Source organism: Rhagoletis pomonella, unplaced genomic scaffold (genome assembly GCF_013731165.1).
Source record: "Rhagoletis pomonella isolate Grant_MI unplaced genomic scaffold, Rhpom_1.0 Rhpom_scaffold_00004, whole genome shotgun sequence".
NCBI lineage: Eukaryota > Metazoa > Arthropoda > Insecta > Diptera > Tephritidae > Rhagoletis > Rhagoletis pomonella.
In genome coordinates, this window is record NW_023458558.1 from 58,033,829 (window position 1) to 58,041,854 (window position 8,026).

The 8,026-nt window shown below is 31.7% G+C and overlaps 1 non-coding gene across 1 annotated transcript; it reads right to left on the reverse strand.

Annotated features, from left to right (window-relative positions):
* Nucleotides 1-5,568: 5,568 nt before the first annotated feature.
* Nucleotides 5,569-5,717, reverse strand: Trnal-caa. Its single transcript has 2 exons — nucleotides 5,680-5,717; nucleotides 5,569-5,613 (listed from the first exon to the last, which is right to left on the reverse strand). It is a non-coding gene; the product is annotated as a tRNA-Leu (tRNA).
* Nucleotides 5,718-8,026: the final 2,309 nt, after the last annotated feature.

Sequence of the window (8,026 nt, forward strand, 5' to 3'; positions counted from 1 at the left end):
CTTAATATTTATCCGTGCCGCCGCACAAGTGCTTGCCTTCTATGTAGAATGTGAGCAAAATATAATTGTAGACGAAATTAATTGAAACTTTGTTTCTCAATTTTAGGGAGCTGAATTCAAAAATGCAATTTGTTTGTTTTTGTAGCATTTAGGTACATAAAGTTCGATCGATTTTTAAAAATGAGGCGTCAAACTAAACTTCAAACATATAAATAAAAATTAATATTTACTAAAATTTTGAAGTTTAATATATATGCGTCATAATTTTATGTTTTGAAGATCTCTTAAAGATATTTTTCTCTTATTCGGTTCAGTGATTCTACAGCAATTCTGAGAAAAATCATATTTACGCGATATAAAATACTGTATTCTTCAATTCTGGTGCGTGGCTGAAAAGAATGCTAGATCACCATAATGTACATATGTACATGTGTAGTATGTATGTATGTAAATGCAGAGGGTGGACTGCTTTTAAACTTTCGCCCTCTGCACGACATCCAAGCAATGCACTAAAATTGAAATTCTGACTACATGACAAGGAAGAACGCAGTAGCTCTGGTGGTCTGTTTGCGTGCGCCTCGGCGTGTAGTTGCGTGGGTTTGAAAGTTATATCGCTCTTATTCCACGTCTCTTATTTTCTTATATTTGTTTATTATTTTTACTCTTTCTGTCATAGCTCGGTTGCGTTTGGCATGCGGTAAATTAAATTTACAGCCTTACGTAAAAAATATTCTCAGAAATTGGACGTAAAAAATGTTTATTTACATACATAAGTACGTACGTATTTGGAATGTTATTCCCGGGAACCCAGGATCGCGGGCTTTTTGGGATTCCAAAAACCCCGGCATTCTTGGCAAATAACCCCGGGAATTTCGGGATTTGTAATTTGCATTGATGGCAATAATAGAAACTCCCTTTCTTGACCAGTATTGCCTATATTTCCTTTTTTTATTTAATAAGTAATATTTTTTTTTTATAAATGTCTAGCTCACTATATGAATAGCACCGTGCGATAGTAAATTTATATAAATATAGTGAAATTGCGTTTTTAGTTTTTCACTCTGGCGTCAGTAATTGAAAAATTATTAAAAAAATTTGGTGAACTGTGCTTCTTAGATATCAAACTAAAGGGGATATTCTGTAGAATTTAAACGGATTTAATTTTTTTTTGCATAAGGACTGGTAAGTATTGCAAATGTTCTTTTAATATTATATCCTTGAAAATTCGCACTACATATTTGTTTTTGCAAACATTATATGTAAAGGACTTATATAAACTCGATAACTTCCTCGAACTTCATCCTTCTAACTTTATGAGCTTAAAAAATTACCTATTCGTCCTTGTGAGTTTAAAACATTTTACTTTTTTTTTATTCTAACGAAATTTCCTCTTTCATTTAGCACCCTTATTTTTATTCTAGATTGCAATGACTTTTTTAAATAATTTTTGGAAATAATCATATCTTTGAAATTACAAAATCCTTTCAAATAAATAATGATGTCAGAGAGAAAAAACAAAATCGCCACTTAAAATAAAAAAGTAGGTTTCAAACCCATATATTTATTATTTGTTTTATGGCAGGATAGATAGAAGCAATTTTTTCGATTTAAGTTGTTTTAAAGTAATGAATATTTAAATCCCGGGACTAATCCCGAGATCCCAGGATTGTGATAACGACATCCCGACGTATGTATGCATATATGTTGCATATATGAGTCTACCAGTTTTAACATACTTTTGACGTTTCTATGATTTTCCATCATCTGCTTTGGACAGGTGTATTTAATGCCATTTTATGTTTCACATGGGAAGGCAATTACTTACTTAGAAGAAAAGTCTCCCATTTAGAAAAATTTTTATTCGAATTTTTAAAGATGTCGGTGGGCACTTGAAATTTTCCATGTTAATAACATGTATATACATATGTACATGTGTTTTCATTAAAAATGTTATATGTAACTATTGAACCGTTTGGGATAAAATTTTCTCTTGGTATATTCTTGTAGGGCATTAAATTCTCTAAGAAATAGTTCTCAAGTGGTTAAATAGTTATAACATTTTTAATGAAAACCAAATTTACAGAATTTTTAATCTTTAACCAAAACCATATAGAGCCAAGCTTGATTCTCTGTGTAACGTTTTAAAAAATCTACTAACTTTCGTAAAAAGGCGAACTTTTTAATTCGATTTTAAGAAATATTTTGAATAAGCAGTTCTTTAGCCCATTCAATTTTACTGCAAGTTTAAAGTAACTGGTTTTTTGCATTTTTTTTTGTTGACCATGTTAGCGATTTTTTTGTTATATGGAGAAAATGAGCAATACCTTCAACGAAAAAAGTTCCCAAAAATCAATGGTACTTGAAATTTGGCTAAAAAATCTAATTAAAAAGCTCGAAATTTTTACACAGTTTGTTGATTTTTTTATGGTTTATGTTAAATATATGCTATACCATTAAAAAACAATAATTAAAATTTAAAAAATTTTAAATTTCAAAATAGATGGTGAAATCTTGCCAATATGTGAGTGTCGTAAAGTTATGATAAGAACTGTATGTATGCATGTCGATTCAAACTTTTTGATACTACTTTTTGTCTATTTCCGCGGTGAATGTAGAAAATGGCACATTCAATTGTGTAATCAGAAATTCGCACTTACAGGGGCGGCTTCTATACCTTCATTAATACTACTTTCATGTGTAAATATCAATAAATAGTTATTCATAACAAAACTAACGGTTCAAATGACAAAACTGACGGTTCAAATGACATTTACTAGCTAAAATCGAGAAAATGTTTAGTGCAGCATAAAATATACTTTTTATTAAAGTAGAAATGGTGATTCTTAGGAACAATAATGTCATAACGGTTTTTAGAGATAGTTACATGATCTATACTTTTTCCTAACCAATTTTTTTTCGATAAATTTTACCGTTTAGCTGAAAAATTCTTCGTAATTCGTAATTCGTACCTACGTTACGAAAAACGAAAAATCGATATGCTGCAATCCTTGCGGAAAAATTTGCAGCATTCCCAGGTATCAGTTGTTTTTCGAACTTAGCTGTATGAAGAAAAACAAAGTGGAAAGGAATTAAAAAAACACTCATCAAGTGCTTGTTTATAGTAAAATTGATTTATTGTAAATATTTTGAGGAAAATTATGGATTCTGATGCATTTGCTGTTATAGCAGCGGAGTAAGAGCGCGCTATGGCAATGGACTCACAAAGGTATGCGGAGCTGCCGGGCATAGTAACCATGGCACATCTATGTCAGCTTCTGGTTGAATTGTTGAACCACAAGCCAGAACTCCTTCTATGCCTGAAGAACTGGTTCCCAATCCAGTTAATGCAATAACAGATTCTTCCAAGCCATTGAAAACATGCATTTTGTTAGGTCCACTACCTGTTGCGCTTAGGGATTATAACTCTTACTATGTAGAACTCTCCCTTCTGTGTTGCCAGAGAAGAGGGGCTTCCGCATGTCAAATGTATGGAATATTTCTTATGCATATCGCAGTATTTTTGCGCAGAACTCACATCGAAATTTGCAAAAAAGTGCATAGTGCAAACCGAATTTATTAATAATTTTAAACATTTATTTAGTTTAATCCTTTGATTACACGTGCATGTTAAAGTTTTTGGATTCCGGTTATGCGTTTGGACACAAAAACCGAAAATCATTCTACAAATAACTAAACCGGACCCAAGTTTCTCGATAAGGGGCAACAAAGATTCTTTTTTGCTCGTTTATATAGAGTAGTGGATAAAGACATACGTACATATATGCGAAAGGCAAATTTATCTGTTTAAATAAACGCCACTAATATTTCCTGCAAACACACATCGATTTACATCTTTTATCTCGCCTCCGACATAGAATTGTTTTCGTACAAAATTACGAAAAAAAGCTTACTCGTTCGTTTTTAGGCATGCCATTGTTACGAATTACGAAAGTTCGAAGATACGATTCGGATTGCAGCATACCATTTCTACGATTCGTAGCAAAATCCGAATACGAAAGTATTGCAGAATAGGGGTGCAATTTATGTGACCTTTGACCTTGAATAATTTTTTTGCAGAAGAATTTCCATATTTTATTTACAATAGTGATCCAAGGCGAATTTATACAAGGCGGTGTTACTGGCGAATTTAAATTTTCGCCGCGGTCCTTCTGAATATCAAACTGATGTGTTTGTTGTAAAAAAGGTGAATTCATATTACAACAGAAAAATTACTTTGACATTCAGAAGGGCCGCGGCGAAAATCTAAATTCGCCGGTAACTCCACCTGTACAGATTCGCCTTGGTAGGAATCGTAACACTCATACCAATTTTCAGCTATTTGCGAATTATTGCAACCTTGAAAGTTAAACTTGACCGGGCTAATAAGAAATAATTTTAAATATATGGTTTAAATATAGTATAAAATAAAAAATATTAGTTACATGGATTATAATGTGCTTCATTTAGGTTGACAAATGATTAATTATAAAAAAATTGTGTTACTATTTTGAAAAAATAAATAAAAATTTAAAAATCCCCATCTCAAAAGATTTCCCCATTTATAATATTGAATAAACCCTCAGAAAGTTTCCGGGTATTTTCTAAGTGATTTCAATCCAATAGGCCTGCCGATGACAACCCCTGCGACCCAGGCTTCAAATTCTCAAGAATAAAATACGCCTAATAAAGTAAATCTTAGGGTATTTTGGGTTGTAAAATCTTTGACTGAGCCCCTTTCAAATTTCAATAAAATTTTCTTGGAAATGAAAATGATGGTAAGAAAAAAAGGACTAAAGTAATTAAAAAACATTCAGTTTTGTTAAAAATATTCATAAAATGAAAACTTTCTCTGGGCTTTTTTAATTTTACGAGATTATTTAGAATTAGATGGTACACTTTATAAACTTTTCGAAGTAATTTTTTGGTAGATATTAAGTTAACAAAATACGAACCTTGCTAAAAAAGCCATAGAATATTTCAACGAAGCCAAGCTGCAGCTCATCGTATATGAAATCCACCATCTTCAGTATATTTGGTTTTATTATTTTATCTTTAGTAATAGTTTCGAATTATTGTTAAAATTGGCAACTAAAATATATTAAGTTGCTTAAACTCTATTCTTATATCAGCTTACTATATAGTGCAGGAAAATATATTAAAAATTGCCCTTGGAACTGATTTTATTATGTTTTTTTTTTGTTTGTTTGCAAAGACTAGGACCAGATTCAACTAGTAGGCCGAGAATCATTTAGGCTTATTTTCAAGGCAGTTGCCCCTAGACAGCCAATGGCAAACCCCCTAGCCGAGGTGAGGCTGCTCGATTTGCTTGACAATATCACGACTCACACCAAAAATTAGTGAGGAAGTTCATCAAATTTTTAACAAAAATGGTGAACCTGAAATTTTAGTTTTTTTCTTAGAAACTCTCATAATGAGATTACTTAAAATTTATGTGTATGTTGTGCACTCGTATTCATAGATTTTTGCAATGTTCGCCAAACACAAAATAATTAAAAAATAATTTAATAAAGGCAAGTTATTAAAACAAAATTACAAAAAAAAAGTATTTGTCAGAAGTGGGATTCGAACCCACGCCCTCAGAGAGGACCAGAACGCTCAGTTTGAAACTCACAAATCCAATGTACTCAAAGCAAGCACATTTTGTGAACAAGAATTACTCTTGAGTCTGGCGCCTTAGACCGCTCGGCCATCCTGACATGTGCTGCAATGCTGTGCCAAATGCTAATTAAAAGCCATCGAATAAAAAAAAAACAATAATAATGTATGTACAGAACTAGTAAGCGAAGCGAGCGAAAAAGCGCGCACGCTAATATAAAAATAGCTGAGTGAGTCACACGTTCTTTTCAAACGATTTGGCTTCTGTTTATAATGTTTCTATTTGGTGTATTGTGTGAAATTTTTGGAGGTTCAATATGGTATGCATGCATGTACAAACATACATATGTACATATTTACATACAAATGTACTAAGGTGGGTGCGATGCTTGAAAGCAAACTGCCTGCGTTGATATGTTGAGCAGAATATTGAGTAAATTTTTAGTATATTTTCAGGCATTAGAAATTATCCGTTATCAGTATATATGTATGTATATATATCTATGCATGTGCATATTCTTGTTTAGGTGGTTAATACTTTTGGATCAGTTGAAAGGGAACATGGAAATAAAGCATACCCGAACTTTTCGCTTTATTTACGGCGTTTTTGATGAGAGCGCTTGGCTCATATTTTCCCACCTGTTATTCGGAGAAAGCCGAAAGTTATTCCTTCACTAAATTTGCTTATAAATACATACAGTGACGAACAAAAGTATTGGCACAGTGAAGTTTTCGTAATATATAATAATCAAAGTTTTTTACTCTAATTTATTTTCGATAATTTTTTATAAAAGTATTGTTCATACTATACCAAAAACATAAAAATAAAATCTCTAAACATTGCGCGAAACTCAGAAAAATTTAAAAAATTTGCGACTTTTTTATTATTTTTTTTTTTTTTTTATGTAGTATGAACTATATTTTTATAAAAATGATCGCAAGTAAATTGGAGTAAAAAACTTTGCATATTATATATTACGAAAAATTCACTGTGCCAATACATTTGTTCGTCAATGTATGTATGTATTTATAAGCGAATTTAACTTTTTAGGTAATTTTGAGTTAAGTCGATATGTTTGGATGCTGAGGCCGTTTAAGTTGACTTTCTAGGTTTTTACGTTATCTCCTGTCTAATTCCCGATTTAACTTTTTGTTCGTCACTGTACATATGTATTTATCAAAAAGGTTTATTTTTTTCGAAGTCGGATTTGTGCTTTGGGTTTTAAAACTTTCATCAAATATTCAGTGAAACTTCCTGAAATTCAGGGTTTTTTTCTGCAATAATTTTAAATGCAGAACAAATTATAAAACAAAATAAAAAATACTTAAATCAATAGATGTAATGCAAGACTGGCTGCAAATTGTACAAACGAAGAAGTAAAATTTAAAAGCTTTTGGTTTTTTTATATATTTTTTGAGCGCAATTCATATGTATTACACTTTACTTTTTAAATCTAAAAATTACTGCACTGGGAAATTTCTAAATTCAAAGTTGTGCAATAAAAAAATGTATCAAATGTTAAGGCTTGTTTTCACTACGTCATATTTTGATACAACTTTATCTCCTTTTCCCATACCTTTACCGATCATATGTGTCAACAACGGATAGATAGACAATTTAGCGGCACATGTTTACGGCTGAAGACCCATTCTGATCTAAATCAATCGATAAACCATATTTTAGTTCCAATCTACCATGTGATCTCAATTATTTGACGAGAAATGCGATTGAATTTGACATAATGAAAACCAGGCTTTACGCGCTAGAAGTTTACGCTTCTATTGCATACAGAACGCTATTACATAAAGCCTATGGCGTATACGTAACTTATGTACGTTCTAATTTTATCTGTACTGAAAACGAGTAACCACTAAAAACGATCTTTGATAAAACTGCGTTTTATATGTTATCAGATTTCGATTCGATTTCTGAAAAATATTTCTTTTTATATTAGTAAAGCATTTTAAATTTTCTATAATCTATGTCAACTACATTTTCCAATCGGATTAGCAGGTTAGGAGCTACTTACATTGATTTATCAAAAAGTTTGCATAGCTAAAAAAAATTAATCCCAAAAAATACTTTCAGTACGATTCCAGTGGGCAATTACCCAATTCAGGGCATCTTCGCATTTTCATTTGACCACTCATTACTTGGTTTCTTTGTAGCAGAACAGGCTTTAGCAAAACTGAAACTAGAGTTTGGTGAATGATAAATTACACCTGGCACTCTGGCAATTAAAAAGTTTGCCATTTTGATTCCACAACTCCGGAAATCTACAGCCACATGGCGGTTTTAATTAATTTCAGTACATCATACAGATATAGACTGCTTCACTATGAAATATTCTGTAGGAATGGTTTGCTGGTGCCTTTATCCTGATATTTTCGGGATCTGGACACTCGCACA